This window comes from Mus caroli, unplaced genomic scaffold (genome assembly GCF_978045245.1).
Source record: "Mus caroli unplaced genomic scaffold, Mus_caroli_1 scaffold_19, whole genome shotgun sequence".
Taxonomy (NCBI): Eukaryota; Metazoa; Chordata; class Mammalia; order Rodentia; family Muridae; genus Mus; species Mus caroli.
In genome coordinates, this window is record NW_028227274.1 from 77,923,671 (window position 1) to 77,944,891 (window position 21,221).

A 21,221-nucleotide genomic window follows, 5' to 3' on the forward strand; every position below is an offset into this window, starting at 1 on the left:
CCTAACCTAAAAGAAGAGATGCCTATAAACTTACTAGAAGCTAACAGAACACCAAATAGATTGGACCAGAAAAGAAGCTCCTCCAACCACACAATAATCAAAGCACTAAATGTGCAAAACAAAGAAAAATATTAAAAGCTGCAAGGGAAAAAGGCCAAGTAACATATAAAGGCAGACATATCAGAATCACACCTGAATTCTCAACAGACATTTTAAAAGCTAGAAGGGCCTGGGCAGATGTCTTGCAAACCCTAAGAGACTACAGATATCATCCCAGACTACTACCCAGCAAAACTTTCAATCACCAAAGATGGAGAAAACAAGATATTCCATGACTAACAGCTAAGTTAGCCTCAGTGGGAGAAAATAAACCTAGTCCTGTAATGACTTGATATGACAGGGGATGTGACATTCACTGGCCACACTCTTCTTAGGAAGGGGAGTGGGAAATGGGGGAAGATTATATGTGAGGGGGTACTGGGAGGAGAAGGGGTTAATATTTGGATGTAAATTGAATAAATAAATACTTTTTAAATAATTTTTATGTCCAACAGAATAGATAGATAGATAGATAGATAGATAGATAGATAGATAGATAGATAGATAGATAGATAGATGATAGATAGATAGATAGATAGATAGATAGATAGATAGATAGATAGATAGATAGATAGATAGGGAAGCAATATTTCAGGATGAAGAGAGGAATAAATATAGCCAAGAATCTAGAGAACAAAAACTAAGAAAGTTATAAAACACAAAGTACAATTGAGAACATAAGAAACACCAAAAGTTAACAACACACCAGCTTCAATCAACACATACCTGTTAATAACTTTAAATATTAATGGCCCCAATTATTCAACTAAAAGACACAAGCTGGCTGACTAGATTGCAAAATAAAATCAATCTATCTTGTAAGGCTACTAGAAAGTCACCTTAGAGTTCAAGAATGGACAAAAGACTTCAGTCAAACAAGACCAGGCAGTAAGGAGGTATGACTCTCCTAATAGCTGACAAAATGGACTTCAAAAATAAAACTAACTGGAAGGGGTAAAAAAGAATGCTATACTCTTCTCAAGAGAACAGTTAACAAAAAAATATATTACTATTCTAAATGTTTGGGCACCAAAATCCATCTCACCAATATCATAAAAGTGTACAGTTGATTTAAAAACACAGATTAATATCAACCAGCAGTACGAGGTGAATAAACACCCTATATTCTCCAATAGCAGAATCGTTTGGACACAATGGTGCCTGAGAAACATCAGAATTAAATGGTATCATACATTAAATGAACTTAGATGATTGATAGCTACAGAATATTTCACACAAACACCCAAGAATACACATGGAAATTTCTCCTAAAAAGACCACATCTTGGGGGAAAACTTAACAAATTCAGAAAGATTGAAATAACTTCACATATACTATCTAACTATAATTCAATAAAATGTCACATCATGGACAAACTAATCTATAGCAAGTACACAAATTCATGGAGAGTTTAACAATCTTTACTGAATGATGGGTGAATCAAGAGAAAAGAAAAAAGAAAAAATCCTAAAACTAAATAAAAATAAAAACAAAACAAAATCTCTGGGACACATTAAAAGCAGGCCTATGAGGTAAATTTATAGCTTTAAGGTCCTATTATTTAAAAATCAGAAAGAGTACAAATAAATGACTTAGTGCTGTAATTTTTAAAAACTGGGAAAACAAGAACTCAAACCAGATGGCAAAATATAATAAAAAGCCAAGCCAACTTTTTTTTCCCATTTTACTTGTTTCTTAAAATTTATTCTTCTCTCATACAATACATCCTGACCACAGCCTCCCTTCCCTCCTCTCCTCCCACACCCTGTTCACCTCCCTTCTCCCCCAGATCCACCGTTCCCGTTTCCCTTCAGAAAAGAGCAAGTCTTCCAGGGATATCAACCCAACACAGCATCACAAGTTACAATAAGAGTAGGCAGAAAGCCTCATGGAAAGATCAGATGAGGCAACCCAGTAAGAGGAAAGGGATCTCAATGTCAGGCAAGAGTCAGAGACACTCTCACACCCATTGTTAGGAGCATCACAAAATCACCAAGCTAATGACCACAAGCAAGTATGCAGGAGGTCTACAGTAGACCCATGCAGACCCCGTGCTTGCTGCTTCAGTCTCTGTGAACCCCTAGGAGCCCTGTTTAGTTGATTCTGTGGACCCTGTTCTCTTGGTATCCTTGACTCCCCTGGATTCTACAATCCTTCTTGTCCCTCTTCTTCCACTTAATGTTTAACTATGGGTCCCTGTATCTGTTCCAATTAACTGCTCAAGGAAACCTCTCTCCCATGAGTTTAGCAGTATATCATTAGAAATAATTTCCTTGACATCTTTCTGTCAGTCCTATTTGATTTTACCCTAGGTCTCTAAGCTGTATAGCTTCTGGTTCATGGCCACCCAGGCAATGTCTGGCATGGGTACCCTCTTGGGTCATGGGCCTCAATTTAGTGTAGTCTTTGGTAGGCCCCTCCCACAAGCTTTGAGCCACACTGCCCCATTCATATTGCAGGCAGGACAGGTTGTGGGTTGTAGGTTTTATGTCTGAGTTGGTGTCTCAGTACCACTACTGGGGACCTGGCCTGGTTAAAAAAGATGACTGGTTGAGGCTTCCTTTTTTTTTTTTTTTTTTTTGAATTTTTTTTATTATGTATTTTCCTCAATTACATTTCCAATGCTATCCCAAAAGTCCCCCATACCCTCCCCGCCCACTTCCCTACCCACCCATTCCCACTTTTTTTTGGCCCTGGCATTCCCCTGTATTGGGGCATATAAAGTTTGCATGTCCAATGGGCCTCTCTTTCCAGTGATGGCCGACTAGGCCATCTTTTGATACATATGCAGCTAGAGTGAAGAGCTCCGGGGAACTGGTTAGTTCATAATGTTGTTGCACCTACAGGGTGATCTCTATAGCTCGTTGGATACTTTCTCTAGCTCCTCCATTGGGAGCCCTGTGATCCATCCAATAGCTGACTGTGAGCATCCACTTCTGTGTTTGCTAGTCCCCAGCCTAGTCTCACAAGAGACAGCTATATCAGGGTCCTTTCAGCAAAATCTTGCTAGTGTATGCAATGGTGTCATCGTTTGGAGGCTAATTATGGGATGGATCCCTGGATATGGCAGTCTCTAGATGGTCCATCCTTTTGTCTCAGCTCCAAACTTTGTCTCTGTAACTCCTTCCATGGGTGATTGTTTCCAATTCTAAGAAGGGGCAAAGTGTCCACACTTTGGTCTTCATTCTTCTTCAGTTTCATGTGTTTTACAAATTGTCTCTTATATCTTGGGTATACTAAGTTTCTGGGCTAATATCCACTTATTAGTGAGTACATATCATTTGAGTTCTTTTGTGATTGTGTTACATCACTCAGGATGGTGCCCTCCAGGTCCAACCATTTGCCTAGGAATTTCATAAATTCATTCTTTTTAATAGCTGAGTAGTACTCCATTGTGTAAATGTACCACATTTTTTGTATCCATTCCTCTGTTTAGGGGCATCTGGGTTCTTTCCAGCTTCTGGCTATTATAAATAAGGCACTCAAGAAGGTGGACTCCAGAAAATCAAATAACTCCATTAAAAAATGGGGCTCAGAGCTAAACAAAAAATTCTCACCTGAGGAATACTGAATGGCTGAGAGACACCTGAAAAAATGTTCAACATCCCTAATCATCAGAGAAATGCAAATCAAAACAACCCTGAGATTCCATCTCACACCAGTCATAATGGCTAAGATCAAAAATTCAGGTGACAGCAGATGCTGGCGAGGATGTGGAGAAAGAGGAACACTCCTCAATGGTCGGTGGGATTGCAAGCTTGTACAACCACACTGGAAATCAGTCTGGTGGTTCCTCAGAAAATTGGACATAGTACTACCGGAGGATCCCGCAATACCTCTCCTGGGCATATATCCAGAAGATGTCCCAACCGGTAAGAAGGACACATGCTCCACTATGTTCATAGCAGCCTTATTTATAATAGCCAGAAGGTTGAGGCTTCCTATCCCCCATTTCTAGAAGTCCTCACTAGTGTCACCCTCATAGGTTCTAGGAAGTTTTCATTACACTAAGTTTTCACATCAACCCCTAAATGGCCGCCTAGTCTAGTCCTCTCTCCCCATACTCTTTTCCCTCCATTCTTGCTCTCTCACTCAATCCTGTTCCCATTGCCTCTCACCCCAATCCACCTACAAAATCTGTTCCATTTTTCCTTCCTTGGGTGATTCAGTGAATATAAATAAAACAATGCAAGAAATCACGAATCTAAGAACTGGGTCTTTGAGAAGATTAACAAGAGTGGCAGAATTTTGACCTAACTATCCAAAAAAAGAGGAGCCAAATTAAAAGAATGAGAGATGAACAGGATAACATTACTATAGACAACAAAGATGTTCAGAATATTATGATGGAATATCTGTTAAAACCTGTGGACTATTAAATTGGAAAGCCTAAGAGAAATGGGCAAATGTCTAGATTTATCCAAACCATCACAATAAACAAAAAAATGAACAATATAACAAATAAGATTGAAACAGCAGTGGAAAGCTGTCCCTCAAAATAATAAAAAATATTAAAAATTTAAAATACCAGGCCCAGATGGAGTCTCAGCATAATTCCACCAGATTTTTCAAGGAAAATCTACAATAATCCTTCCTAAATTAACAATTAAAAAAGGACTTACCTGCAAGCAGTATGTCACAGCCTAGGTAAAAGGCAGATCCTCTCTGACCTTTCTCTTCTCTCTTCTTTCTTCCTTTTCTCCCTTTGTCTCTGATCCTCTCCCAATAAACCTCTGCCACATGGAAAAAATAATTTAAAAAGAAAAGAAAAAACAGAAGGAGCACTCCCAAACTCCTATGAAGCCAGTATGACTCTAACACTCAAACCAGGTAAACAAACAAGAAGAAAAGAAAAGAGAAAAGAAAGGAAAGGAAAGGAAAGGAAAGGAAAGGAAAGGAAAGGAAAGGAAAGGAAAGGAAAGGAAAGGAAAGGAAAGGAAAGGAAAGTCAATATCTCTGATGAAGATAGGTTTTTAAATCCCCACAAAATACTTTTCAAACGGAATACAGACAGACACCAAAATGATTATTCATCATGATCTGGTTGGCTTCATCCCAGAAATTCAGGAATGGTCCAATATGCACAAGTTAATAAATGCATTAAATTCCATAAGCAAACTTAAAGACAGAAACCACATAATAACCATTGTCTTAGTTAGGGTTACTATTAAGGTAATCAAACACCAGGGCCAAAAGCAACCTGGGAAGAAAGTGTTTCCACATCACTGTTCATCACTGAAGGAAGTCAGGACAGAAAACAAACAAGGCAGGGACCTGGAGGCAGGAGCTGATACAGAGGCTGTGGAGGGAGCTGTTTACTGGCTTCCTTTCCATGGCTTGCTCAGCCTGCTTTCTTTCAGAACCCAGAACCACCAATCCAGGGGTGTTACCATCCACAAATGTATGGGCCTTCACTCATTGATCACTAATTTAGAAAATGTCCTACAGGTTTGTCTGCTTACAGCCTGATCTTCTAGAGGCATTTTCTCAATTGAGGTTAACCCCTCCCAGATGTCTATACTTTGTGTCAAGTTGGCATAAAATTAACCATCACAATTATCTCAACTGATGTCAAAAAAAGCCATTGACAAAACCTATTATGCCTTCATAATAAAAGTTATGGAAAGATTATGACTTTAGTTACCTCTATCTCAACATAATAAAAAGTATACATGAGAAACCCACAACCAACATCATCCTAAATGGAGAAAAACTTGATGGAATTCTACAGTAATCAAGGATAAAACAATACTACCCACTGTTCCCACTCTTTTCAGTATTTCTCTCAAAGCACTGGCTGGAGCAATAAGACAAGAGAAGAAAATTAGAATGATACAAATAGGAAAGAAGCCAAATCCTAACTTGTAGATGATGTATTATACATAGGAGATCTCAAAAATCCCACTACAAAAATTCCTAGTAAGAACCGACAATTTCATCAATGTGGCAAAATACAGAATCAAGGTACAAAATTCAATACCTTTACTATATACCAACAAACATACAGAAAAAGAGACCCCATAACACTCCCATTCACAGTAGCCAGAAAAAAAATAAAATATATACTAATAAACCTAAGGCGGTGAAAGTCATTGACAATGAAAATTTTAAATCTATGAAAAAATAGAGAAGAACAGCAGAAAATGGAAAGCATGTGATGTTTACAGGTTGATAGAATTAAGATTGTGAAAAGCTCCAAAACTGACAAGATAGTTGGTCACAAAGCACACCTCAACAGATACAGATAAATAGAAATAATTCCTTATATCCCATCAGACAAACCATGGACTAAAGCTAAATTTCAACAACAACAGACACACCAGAGAGCCTACACACTCAGGGAAACTAAATAAAGAGTTATTTACTCAATGATCTTTAGGTTAGAAAAGAAAAAAGAAAGAAATTAAAGACTGTCTAAAATTTAATGAAAATGAAGTCATAACATAACCAAATTTATGGGACACAATGAAAGCAGTGTTAATTCCTCAGGTGAGAATTCTTTGTTTAGCTCTGAGCCCCATTTTTTAATGGGGCTATTTGATTTTCTGGAGTCCACCTTCTTGAGTTCTTTATATATATTGGATATTAGTCCCCTATCTGATTTAGGATAGGTAAAGATCCTTTCCCAATCTGTTGGTGGCCTTTTTGTCTTATTGACGGTGTCTTTTGCCTTGCAGAAGCTTTGCAGTTTCACGGGGCCCCCAGTGGAGGAGCTAGAGAAAGTATCCAAGGAGCTATAGAGATCTGCAACCCTGTAGGTGCAACAACAATATGAACTAACCAGTACCCCAGAGCTCTTGACTCTAGCTGCATATGTATCAAAAGATGGCCTAGTCGGCCATCACTGGAAAGAGAGGCCCATTGGATATGTAAACTTTATATGTCCCAGTACAGGGGAACGCCAGGGCCAAAAAGTGGAATGGGTGGGTAGGGGAGTGGGGGGGAGGGTATGGGGGACTTTTGGGATAGCACTGGAAATGTAATTGAGGAAAATACGTAATAAAAAAATATTAAAAAAAAAAAAAGAAAGCAGTGTTAAGAGGAAAGTTCATAGCACTCAGTGCCTTCATAGAGAAATTCAGAAGTTCTCATACCAGCAATTTATATACCTGAAAGTTCAAGAAAAATAAAAGAAGCAAGCACACCAAAGAGGAGTAGAAGGAAGGAAGTAATCAAAATCAGGGTCGGCATCAATCAATTAGAAACAATATAAAGAAATAAAGAAACCAAAACCTGTTTCTTTAAAAAATCAACAAGATAGACAAACCCTTAGTCAAACTAACCAAAACACAGAGAGATAATATCCAAATAAACAAAATCAGAAATGAAAAGGAAGACATAATAATGGCCGATGAGGAAATTCAAAGAATCATTAGGTCTTGCTTCAAAAGCCTGTACTCCACAAAATTGGAAAAAACTTAATGAGAGAGATGATTTTCTAGACAGATGCCACTTACTAAAGTTAAATCAATACAAAGTAAGCTATTTAGACAGTGTATTAGTTAGGGTTTTACTGCTGTGAACAGACACTATGACCGAGGCAAGTCTTATAAAAAAACAACATTTAATTGGGGCTGGCTTACAGGTTCAGAGGTTCAGTCCATTATCATCAAGGTGGGAGCATGGCAGTATCCAGGCAGGCATGGCACAGGAGGAGCTGAGAGTTCTGTCTTCATCCAAAGGCGGCTAGTGGAAGACTGACTTCCAGGCAACTAGGGTGAGGATCTTATACCCACACCCACAGTGACACACCCATTCCAACTAGGTCACACCTATTCCAACAAGGCCACACCTTCAGATGGTGCCACTCCCTGGTCCAAGGATATACAAACCATCACATTCCACTCCCTGGTCCCCATAGACTTGTTCAAAAACATGAGTCTATGGGGGCCATACTTAAACATAGCATAATGCAAAATGCATTTAGTGCAACTTTCAAAGTCCTCATAGTCTATAGCAGTTGCAACAATGTTAAAAGTCCAAAGTTCAAGGTCTCTTCTGAGATTCATTCAACTTAATTAACTGTAATCCCCAAAGCAAGGCAGGAAACCAGCTGGGCAAACTCCAAACTCTGCATCTCCATGGCTGATGTCAAAGTGGTCTTCAGATCTCCACTCCTTTTTCATCTTTTTTGACTGCAACAAACTGCTTCCTCCTGGTCTGGTTCCACTCCCTGTTAGCAGCTTTCCTCAGCATGTATCCCATGGCTCTGGCATCTTTAACATCTTTGAGTCTCCAAGGCAATTTCAATGTTACAGCTTCTTCTTTCAGTGTCTGGGATTCCACTTGATCTTTTGGACTCCTCCTAAGGACTGGCATCACTTCTCCATCTCTGTCCTCTGTAGCACTCTATGCTCAGGTTGATCCACTCCATTACGGTTGCTGTTCTTGGTGATCATCCCATGGTACTGACATCTCCAATACACTGGGGTGTTCCACTCCAACTAGGCTTCACCAATAGCCTCTCATAGGCTCTCTTCAGGGTGCCAAGCCTCAAATCCTTTGCATGACCCCTTCAATCCTGGGCCATCAACTACAGCTGAGGCTTCACCTTCTCCAATGGCCTTCCCTGGCCTCTCACAGTGCTAAGCCTCAGCTTCTCTCCATGATCCCTTCATTCCTTCACAAGCAGTACCATCTGAGTGACTCTTACACATTACCAAGACCAGCCGCAGCATGAGGTACAACCTTGGGTATCTCTGGAACACAGCTTCTTTGTGCTCCCAGAAAACAGTTTCCAGAAGATTTCACCTCAACGATGCTGGTCTCTTCTTAATCACCGCTAATTCCTTAGCTCCAGCTAACCAGCATCAATTTTCCCAGTAGTTCCTTCCATTCTTAACTCTAGAGCCAGAGGCACATGGCTGAAGCTGCCGAGTTCTGCTGCTTACAGGAACTAGAACATGATCCCCTTATATTATTACATTATCACTAGCTTTATGTTTTCTAAATCCTTCACTGCCTAAGCTTGGCTATCCTGGTTCTTGCTCTGTACATTGACCTTGAATGTAGAGATCAGCATGCTTGTCTCATGGGATTAAAGGTGTGTACCACCATGCCTGGATCTAATTTAGCTGGGTAGGATCTTGCCCCAAGGTCCCACTCCCTTAATCTTTATCTCCTAGAACACAAGATTTTGCTCCATTTCACTTCCTGGTACTCCTTTAATACTCAAACCATATATTTTATATTTTTCCTTTCTAAGCTTGGATGCTTGTTCAAACTTTTCTTCATAAGACTTAACCAGAGAACAAAATCTCTGCTGGGCTTTTTTGAAACTTCTTTTGTCAATGCAATTAATCCAAGTCTCTTCACCTTAGCCTCAGGCAAACTTTTCAGACAAGGGCAAAAAGTAGCCACATTCTTCACCAAAATACCACAAAACCAGTCTTTATGCCACATTCTGAAATTCTTCTCCTTTGAAATCTCTTGGGCCAGGTCAACACAGTTCAAATTACTCCCAGCAACAAAGTCTTCCATATTCCTACTAGGATGACCCATTAAGCCCCATTTAAAGCATTCCACTGTTTTCCAAATCCAAAGTCCCAAAATCCACATTCTTTCAAATAAAAGCATGGTCAGGCCTATCACAGCAATACCCCACTCCTGGTACCAACTTCTGTATTAGTTAGGGTTTTACTGCTGTGAACAGACACTATGAGCAAGGCAAGTCTTATAAAAAAAAAACAACATTTAATTGGGGCTGACTTACAGGTTCAGAGGTTCAGTCCATTATCATCAAGGTGGGAGCATGGCAGTATCCAGGCAGGCATGGCACAGGAGGAGTTGAGAGTTCTGTCTTCATCCAAAGGCGGCTAGTGGAAGACTGACTTCCAGGCAACTAGGGTGAGGATCTTATACCCACACCCACAGTGACACACCCATTCCAACTAGGTCACACCTATTCCAACAAGGCCACACCTTCAGATGGTGCCACTCCCTGGTCCAAGGATATACAAACCATCACAGACAGTCTTATAAACCCTAAGAAATAGGAGTCAATAAAAGTCTCCCAACCAAAATACGGTGAGGCCAGATGGTTTTAGTGCAGAATTCTACCAGACTTTCAAAGAAGAGCTAATGGCAATATTCCTCAAACTCTTCCCAAAAAATAGAAACAGAAAGAACACTACCAAATTCATTCTGTGAGGCCTGATACCTAAACCACACAGCAACTCAACAGACTGAATTTCAGACCAATTTCTCTGCTGAACATTGATGAAAATATACTCAAAAAATACTCATAAATGAAATCCAGGAACACATCAAAAATATCATACACCATGATCAAGTAGGCTTCTCCCAAGAGTACAGGAATGGTTCAATACACTAAAATCCATCGAACAAACTAAAATCCATGTAAACAAACTGAAAGATAAAAATCAAATGATCATTTCACTAGATGCTGAAAACACTGACAAATCGAACATCACTTCATGACTTTCATAAAAAGGTCAAAACAAATACCTAAACATAATAAAAGCAGTATACCAATAGCCAACATCAAATTAATTGAGAGTGCTGGGGTCGGAGACTTGTTCCACAAAGCACATGAACACCGATCTCAATTAGAAAGGGATAGTTTATTGAAGTCATACTCTAATATTGATCATATCAGGGACATAGGTCAGACTTCGGAAGCTGAACCTATGACAATGAACATATTTCTTTGTCAGTTTAAGAAGAAAAGAACCACAAAGAACCCAGAGAACTCATAAGCATGTGCAGGAAATATTTTCCAGTAGTCAGTTCTGACTCAAGCCATTTTAGACCTAACAGTTCATATTGACCTCTAACTTAATGGGTCGTACTTAAAGCTTTGTGGAATTTCTTAAAATTAACAAACTTCATACAGAGCATAACAGGGGATATGGTCATCATGACCTTGCTCTGAGTCAGGTTATTTTTCTGTGACAATGGCTGTAGGCATATTACAGCAACAATATGAAGTAGCTGGTAGTCATGGAACAAAATGGCTACAGCTATGCTGAAGGTGCAGGGAGACCTCAACAGAAGAAGCATAAATCAATTTCTCTAAAATCAGGGACAAAACAAGGCTGTCCACTCTCTCCCTATCTATTCAATATAATACTTTCAGTTATAGCTAGAGCAATAAGTCAACAAAAGGATATCAAGGGAATACAAACTGGAAAGGAAAAAAATCAAAGTGTCACTAGTCCCAGATGATATGTTAGTATACATAAGTGATCCCAAAAATTCTACCAGAGAATTCCTACAGCTGATAAACACCTCCAACGAAGTGTCTGGATACAAAGTTAACTCAAAAAAATCAGTAGCCTTCCATTATACAAATGATAAATGTGCAGAGAAAGAAATTAGGGAAGCAACACTCATTATAATAGCCAGAGATAATATAAAATATCTTGGTATAACTAACCAAGCAAGTAAAAAACTTATATGACAAAAACTTCAAGTTTCTGAAGAAAGAAATGGACTAAGATATCAGAAGATAGAAACATCTCCCATGCACATAGATGGGTAAGATTAACATAATGAAAATGGCCATCTTACCAAAAGCAATTTACAGACTCAATGTAATCCCTATCAAAATTCCAACACAATTATTTATAGATGTTAAAAGAGCAATTCTCAGCTTCATATGGAAAAACAAAAAAAACCGTGATAGCTAAAACAAACCTGAACAATAAAGGAACCTCTGGAGGTATCACCATCCCTGACCTCAAGCTGTTCTACAGAGTACTAGTAATAAAACTTGCATGGTATTGGTATAAAAACATACAGCTTGATCAATGGAATCAAATGAAAGATCCTGGAATAAACCTCCACTTGATTTTTGACAAAGAAGGCAGAACCATACAATGGAATACAGAAAGCATCTTCATCAAATGGTGATAATCTAACTGGATGTCTAAATGTAGAAAAATGCAAATTACTTTATATCTATCACCCTGCACAAAACTGGAGTCTAAGTGGATCAAAGACCTCAACATAAAACGGGATGCACTGAATCTCACAGAGCAGTAAGTGGAGATTATCCATGAAGTCAGTGGTACAGAAGACAACTTCCTGAACAGAACACCAATGACTTGGGCTCTAAGATCAACAATTAATAAATGGGACCTCATGAAACTGAAAAGCTTCTGTAAGGCAAAGGACAGTGTCAATAGGACAAAATGGTAGCTTACAGATTATACAAAGATATTCACCAACCCTACATCTGACAGAGGACTCATCCAAAATTTGTAAAGTACTTAAGAAGTTAGAAACCAGCAACCTAATTTTAAAATGGAGTACAAGGCTAATCAGAGAATTCTCAACAGAGGAATCTCAAATGCCCAAGAAACACTTAAATGTTCAACATTCTTAGTCATCAGGGAAATGCAAATCAAAACAACTTTGACATGCCATCTTACACCCATCAGAATGGCTAAAATAAAAAAAAAAAAAAAAAAAAAAAACACTCAGGAGCAGGGAGCGCCATCTTGGTTCCGGAACTCTGCCGAACTTAGGAACTTAGTCTGCACAGGTGAGAGTGTGCACCACAGAGGCAGACAGCTTCTGGGACAGGCGGGAGCCACAGAGCCATTGAGGCAGCACCCTTTTGGGGCCGCAGACATCCGACACCCTCCCAGCCAGAGGACAGTGGTCAGCCCTGCACGGGAGCCCTCTGACTCAGGAGCAGGGAGCGCCATCTTGGTTCCAGGACTCCTCCGAACATAGGAACTTAGTCTGCACGGGTGAGAGTGTGCACCACAGAAGCTGACAGCTTCTGTGACCTACCAAAGCAACACAGCATCTGGGAAAGGTCCTGTTTTGGGCCTTCTTCTTCGGCCAGGAGTAGGTCCAAACACCAGATATCTGTGCACCTTCCCTGTAAGAGGAGAGCTTGTCAGCAGAGAGTGCTCTAACCACTGAAACTCAGAGGAGAGAGCCTGTCTCCCAGGTCTGCTGAACGTCAGTAATCAGAATCACCAGAAGAACAATCTCTAAACAGAGACAACTATAACAACTCCAGAGATTACCAGATGGCGAAAGGTTAAAGTAAGAATCTAACTAACAGAAACCAAGACCACTCACCATCATCAGAACCCAGCACTCCCACTTCGCCCAGTCCAGGGCACCCCAACACACCGGAAAAGCTAGACACAGATCTAAAAGCATATCTCCTGATGATGGTAGAGGACTTCAAGAAGGACTTTAATAACACACTTAAAGAAATACAAAGGAACACTGGTAAACAGGTAGAAGACAGTAAAGAGGAAGCACAAAAATCCCTTAAAGAATTGCAGAAGAACACTGCTAAAGAGTTACAAATCCTTAAAGAAAAACAGGATAACCTAATCAAACAGGTAGAAGTCCTTAATGAAAATCAGGAAAACACATCCAAACAGATGATGGAAATGAACAAAACCATACTAGACCTAAAAAGGGAAGTAGACACAATAAAGAAAACCCAAAATGAGGCAACACTGGAGATAGAAACCCTAGGAAAGAAATCTGGAACCTTAGATACCAGCATCAGCAACAGAATACAAGAGATGGAAGAGAGAATCTCAGGTGCAGAAGATTCCATAGAGAACATCGGGACAACAATCAAGGAAAATGTAAAATGCAAAAAGATCCTAACTCAAAACATCCAAGAAATACAGGACACAATGAGAAGACCAAACCTACGGATAATAGGAGTGGATGAGAATGAAGATTTTCAACTCAAAGGACCAGCAAACATCTTCAACAAAATTATAGAAGAAAACTTCCCAAATCTAAAGAAAGAGATGCCCATGAACATACAAGAAGCCTACAGAACTCCAAATAGACTGGACCAGAAAAGAAATACCTCCCGACACATAATAATCAGAACAACAAATGCACTAAATAAAGATAGAATACTAAAAGCAGTAAGAGAAAAAGGCCAAGTAACATATAAAGGCAAGCCTATCAGAATTACACCAGATTTTTCACCAGAGATTATGAAAGCCAGAAGATCCTGGATGGATGTTATACAGACACTAAAAGAACACAAATTCCAGCCCAGGCTACTATACCCAGCCAAACTCTCAATTAACATAGATGGAGAAACCAAAGTATTCCACGACAAAACCAAATTCACACATTATCTCTCCACGAATCCAGCCCTTCAAAGGATAATAACAGAAAAAAACAATACAAGGACAGGAACCACACCCTAGAAACAACAAGAAGGTAATCCCTCAACAAACCTAAAAGAAGACAGCCACAAGAACAGAATGCCAACTTGAACAACAAAAATAACAGGAAACAACAATTACTTTTCCTTAATATCTCTTAATATCAATGGACTCAACTCCCCGATAAAAAGACATAGACTAACAAACTGGCTACACAAACAAGAACCAACATTTTGGTGCTTACAGGAAACTCATCTCAGAGAAAAAGATAGACACTACCTCAGAATGAAAGGCTGGAAAACAATTTTCCAAGCAAATGGTCTGAAGAAACAAGCTGGAGTAGCCATTCTAATATCTGATAAGATTGACTTCCAACCCAAAGTCATCAAAAAAGACAGGGAGGGGCACTTCATACTCAGCAAAGGTAAAATCCTCCAAGAGGAACTATCAATTCTGAATGTCTATGCTCCAAATACAAAGGCAGCCACATTCATTAAAGAAACTTTAGTAAATCTCAAAGCACACATTGCACCTCATACAATAATAGTGGGAGACTTCAACACACCACTTTCACCAATGGACAGATCATGGAAACAGAAACTAAACAGGGACACAGAGAAACTAAGAGAAATTATGAATCAAATGGATCTGGCAGATATCTACAGAACATTCTATCCTAAAACAAAAGGATATACCTTCTTCTCAGCACCTCATGGTACCTTCTCCAAAATTGACCACATAATTGGTCACGAAACAGGCCTCAACAGATACAAAACTAATGAAATTGTCCCATGCATTCTATCAGATCACCATGGACTAAGGCTGATCTTCAATAACAAAATAAATAATAGAAAGCCAACCTTCACATGGAAACTGAACAACACTCTTCTCAATGATACCTTGGTCAAGGAAGGAATAAAGAAAGAAATTAAGGACTTTTTAGAGTTCAATGAAAATGAAGCCACAACATACCCAAACTTATGGGACCCAATGAAAGCATTTCTAAGAGGAAAACTCATAGCTCTGAGTGCCTCCAAAAGAAAACTAGAGAGGGCACACATTAGCAGCTTGACAACATACCTAAAAGCACTAGAACAAAAGGAAGCAAATTCACCCAAGAGGAGTAGACTGCAGGAAATAATCAAACTCAGGGGGGAAATCAACCAACTGGAAACAAGAAGAACAATTCAAAGAATCAACCAACAAGGAGATGGTTCTTTGAGAAAATCAACAAGATAGATAAACACTTAGCCAGACTCACTAGAGGGCACAGGGAAAGAGCCTAATTAACAAAATCAGAAATGAAAAAGGAGACATAACAACAGATCCTGAAGACATCCAAAACACCATCAGATCCTTCTACCAAAGGCTATACTCAACAAAACTGGAGAACCTGGATGAAATGGAGAAGTTTCTAGACAGATACCAGGTACCAAAGTTGAATCAAGATCAGGTTAATGATCTAAACAGCCCTATATCCCCCAAAGAAATAGAAGCAGTCATTAATAGTCTCCCAACTAAAAAAAGCCCAGGACCAGATGGGTTTAGTGCAGAGTTCTATCAGACCTTCAAAGAAGATCTAATCCCAGTTCTTCACAAACTATTCCACAAAATAGAAACAGAAGGTACTCTACCCAACTCATTCTATGAAGCCACAATTACTTGATACCTAAACCACAAAAAGACCCAACAAAAATAGAAAACTTCAGACCAATATCCCTTATGAATATTGATGCAAAAATCCTCAATAAAGTTCTTGCTAACCGAATCCAAGAACACATCAAAACAATCATCCATCCTGACCAAGTAGGTTTCATCCCAGGAATGCATGGATGGTTCAATATACAGAAATCCATCAACGTAATCCAGTATATAAACAAACTCAAAGACAAAAACCACATGGTCATCTCGTTAGATGCGGAAAAAGCATTTGACAAGATCTAACACCCATTCATGATAAAAGTCTTGGAAAGATCAGGAATTCAAGGCCCATACCTAAACAAGATAAAAGCAATCTACAGCAAACCAGTAGCCAACATCAAAGTAAATGGTAAGAAGCGTGAAGCAATCCCTCTAAAATCAGGGACTAGACAAGGCTGTCCACTTTCTCCATACCTATTCAACATTGTACTTGAAGTCCTAGCCAGAGCAATTCGACAACAAAAGGAGATCAAAGGGATACAAATTGGAAAAGATGAAGTCAAAATATCACTTTTTGCAGATGATATGATAGTATATATAAGTGACCCTAAAAATTCCACCAGAGAACTCCTAAGCCTGATAAACAGCTTCGGTGAAGTAGCTGGATATAAAATTAACTCAAACAAATCAATGGCCTTTCTCTACACAAAGAATAAACAGGCTGAGAACGAAATTAGGGAAACAACACCCTTCTCAATAGTCACAAATAATATAAAATATCTTGGCGTGACTCTAACTAAGGAAGTGAAAGATCTGTATAATAAAAACTTCAAGTCTCTGAAGAAAGAAATTATAGAAGATCTCAGAAGATGGAAAGATCTCCCATGCTCATGGATTGGCAGGATCAACATTGTAAAAATGGCTATCTTGCCAAAAGCAATCTACAGATTCATGCAATCCCCATCAAAATTCCAAATCAATTCTTCAACGAATTAGAAAGTGCAATCTGCAAATTCATCTGGAATAACAAAAAATCTAGGATAGCAAAAACTCTTCTCAAGGATAAAAGAACCTCTGGTGGAATCACCATGCGGGACCTAAAGCTTTACTACAGAGCAATTGTGATAAAAACTGCATGGTACTGGTATAGTGACAGACAAATAGACCAATGGAATAGAATTGAAGACCCAGAAATGAACCCACACACCTACGGTCACTTAATCTTCGACAAGGGAGCTAAAAACATCCAGTGGAAGAAAGACAGCATTTTCAACAAATGGTGCTGGCACAACTGGTTGTTAACATGTAGAAGAATGCGAATCAATCCATTCCTATCTCCTTGTACTAAGGTCAAGTCTAAGTGGATCAAGGAACTTCACATAAAACCAGAGACACTGAAACTTATAGAGGAGAAAGTAGGGAAAAACCTTGAAGATATGGGCACAGGGGAAAAATTCCTGAATAGAATAGTAATGGCTTGTGCTGTAAGTTTGAGAATTGACAAGTGGGTCCTCATGAAACTGCAAAGCTTCTGCAAGGCTAAAGACACCATCAATAAGACATAAAAACCACCAACAGATTGGGAATGGATCTTCACCTATCCTAAATCAGATAAGGGACTAATATCCAATATATATAAAGAACTCAAGAAGGTGGACTCCAGAAAATCAAATAACCCCATTAAAAAATGGGGCTCAGAACTGAACAAAGAATTCTCACCTGAGGAATACCGAATGGCAGAGAAGCACCTGAAAAAATGTTGAACATCCTTAATCATCAGGGAAATGCAAATCAAAACAACCCTGAGATTCCATTTCACACCAGTCAGAATGGCTAAGATCAAAAATTCAGGTGACAGTAGATGCTGGCGAGGATGTGGAGAAAGAGGAACACTCCTCCATTGTTGGTGGGATTGCAAGCTTGTACAACCACTCTGGAAATCAGTCTGGCAGTTCCTCAGAAAATTGGACATAGTACTACCGGAGGATCCAGCAATACCTCTCCTGGGCATATATCCAGAAGATGTCCCAACCGGTAAAAAGGACACATGCTCCACTATGTTCATAGCAGCCCTATTTATAATAGCCAGAAGCTGGAAAGAACCCAGCACACCCGAAAAGCTAGACCTGGATTTAAAAACATATCTCATGATGATGGTAGAGGACATCAAGAAGGACTTTAATAACTCACTTAAAGAAATACAGGAGAACACTGCTAAACAAGTAGAAGACATTAAAGAGGAAGCACAAAAATCCCTTAAAGAATTGCAGGAAAACACAACCAAACAGGTGATGGAATTGAATAAAACCACCCAAGACCTAAAAAGGGAAGTAGACACAATAAAAAAAAAAAAAAAACCAAAGTGAGGCAACGCTGGAGATACAAACCCTAGGAAAGAAATCTGGAACCATAGATGCGAGCATCAGCAACAGAATACAAGAGATGGAAGAGAGAATCTCAGGTGCAGAAGAATCCATAGAGAACATCGGCACAACAATCAAAGAAAATGGAAAATGCAAAAGGATCCTAAGTCAAAACATCCAGGAAATCCAGGACACAATGAGAAGATCAAACCTACAGATAATAGGAATGGATGAGAATGAAGACCAAAGGACCAGCAAACATCTTCAACAAAATTATAGAAGAAAACTTCCCAAATCTAAAGAAAGAGATGCCCATGAACATACAAGAAGCCTACAGAACTCCAAACAGACTGGACCAGAAAAGAAATACCTCCCGACACATAATAATCAGAACAACAAATGCACTAAATAAAGATAGAATACTAAAAGCAGTAAGAGAAAAAGGCCAAGTAACATATAAAGGCAAGCCTATCAGAATTACACCAGATTTTTCACCAGAGAATATGAAAGCCAGAAGATCCTGGATGGATGTTATACACACACTAAAAGAACACAAATTCCAGCCCAGACTACTATACCCAGCCAAACTCTCAATTAACATTAATGGAGAAACCAAAGTATTCCACAACAAAACCAAATTCTCACATTATCTCTCCACAAATCCAGCCCTTCAAAGGATAATAACAGAAAAAAACCAATACAAGGACGGAAGCAACGCCCTAGAAAAAACAAGAAGGTAATCCCTCAACAAATCTAAAAGAAGACAGCCATAAGAACAGAATGCCAACTTTAACAACAAAAATAACAGGAAGCAACAATTACTTTTCCTTAATATCTCTTAATATCAATGGCCTCAACTCCCCAATAAAAAGACATAGTCTAACAAACTGGCTACACAAACAAGACCCAACATTTTGCTGCTTACAGGAAACTCATCTCAGAGAAAAAGATAGACACTACCTCAGAATGAAAGGCTGGAAAACAATTTTCCAAGCAAATGGTCTGAAGAAACAAGCTGGAGTAGCCATTCTAATATCTGATAAGATTGACTTCCAACCCAAAGTCATCAAAAAAGACAGGGAGGGGCACTTCATACTCAGCAAAGGTAAAATCCTCCAAGAGGAACTATCAATTCTGAATGTCTATGCTCCAAATACAAAGGCAGCCACATTTAGTAAAGCTCAAAGCACACATTGCACCCCACACAATAATAGTGGGAGACTTCAACACACCACTTTCACCAATGGACAGATCATGGAAACAGAAACTAAACAGGGACACAGTGAAACTAACAGAAGTTATGAATCAAATGGATCTGGCAGATATCTACAGAACATTCTATCCTAAAACAAAAGGATATACCTTCTTCTCAGCACCTCATGGTACCTTCTCCAAAATTGACCACATAATTGGTCACAAAACAGGCCTCAACAGATACAAAAATATTGAAATTGTCCCATGCATTCTATCAGATCACAATGGACTAAGGCTGATCTTCAATAACAAAATAAATAATAGAAAGCTTACATTCACGTGGAAACTGAACAACACTCTTCTCAATGATACCTTGGTCAAGGAAGGAATAAAGAAAGAAATTAAGGACTTTTTAGAGTTCAATGAAAATGAAGCCACAACATACCCAAACTTATGGGACCCAATGAAAGCATTTCTAAGAGGAAAACTCATAGCTCTGAGTGCCTCCAAAAAGAAACTAGAGAGAGCACATATTAGCAGCTTGACAACATACCTAAAAGCACTAGAACAAAAGGAAGCAAATTCACCCAAGAGGAGTAGAAGGCAGGAAATAATCAAACTCTGGGGTGAAATCAACCAAGTGGGAAGAAGAAGAACTATTCAAAGAACCAACCAATCAAGGAACTAGTTCTTTGAGAAAATCAACAAGATAGATAAATCCTTAGCCAGACTCACTAGAGGGCACAGGGAAAGCATTCTAATTAACAAAATCAGAAATGAAAAAGGAGACATGACAACAGATCCTGAAGACATCCAAAACACCATCAGATCCTTCTACAAAAGGCTATACTCAACAAAACTGGAGAACCTGGATGAAATGGACAAGTTTCTAGACAGATACCAGGTACCAAAGTTGAATCAAGATCAGGTTAATGATCTAAACAGCCCTATATCCCCCAAAGAAATAGAAGCAGTCATTAATAGTTTCCCATCCAAAAAAAGCCCAGGACCAGATGGGTTTAGTGCAGAGTTCTATCAGACCTTCAAAGAAGATCTAATCCCAGTTCTTCACAAACTATTCCACAAAATAGAATCAGAAGGTACTCTACCCAACTCATTCTAAGAAGCCACAATTACTTTGATACCTAAACTACATAAAGACCCAACAAAGATAGAGAACTTCAGACCAATTTCCCTTATGAATATTGATGCAAAAATCCTCAATAAAGTTCTTGCTAACCGAATTCAAGAACACATCAAAACAATCATCCATCCTGACCAAGTAGGTTTCATCCCAGGGATGCAAGGATGGTTCAATATATGAAAATCCATCAATGTAATCCATTATATAAACAAACTCAAAGACAAAAACCACATGATCATCTCGTTAGATGCTGAAAAAGCATTTGACAAAATCCAACACCCATTCATGATAAAACTCTTGGAAAGATCAGGAATTCAAGGCCCATACCTAACCATGATAAAAGTAATATACAGCAAACCAGTAGCCAACATCAAAGTAAATGGTGAGAAGCTGGAAGAAATCCCACTAAAATCAGGGACTAAACAAGGCTGCCCCTCTCTCCCTACCTATTCAACATTGTACTTGAAATCCTAGCCAGAGCAATTAGACAACAAAAGATCAAGGGGATACAAATCAGAAAAGAAGAAGTCAAAATATCGCTTTTTGCAGATGATATGATAGTATACATAAGTTACCCTAAAAATTCCACCAGAGAACTCCTAAGCCTGATAAATAGCTTCGGTGAAGTAGATGGATATAAAATTAACTCAA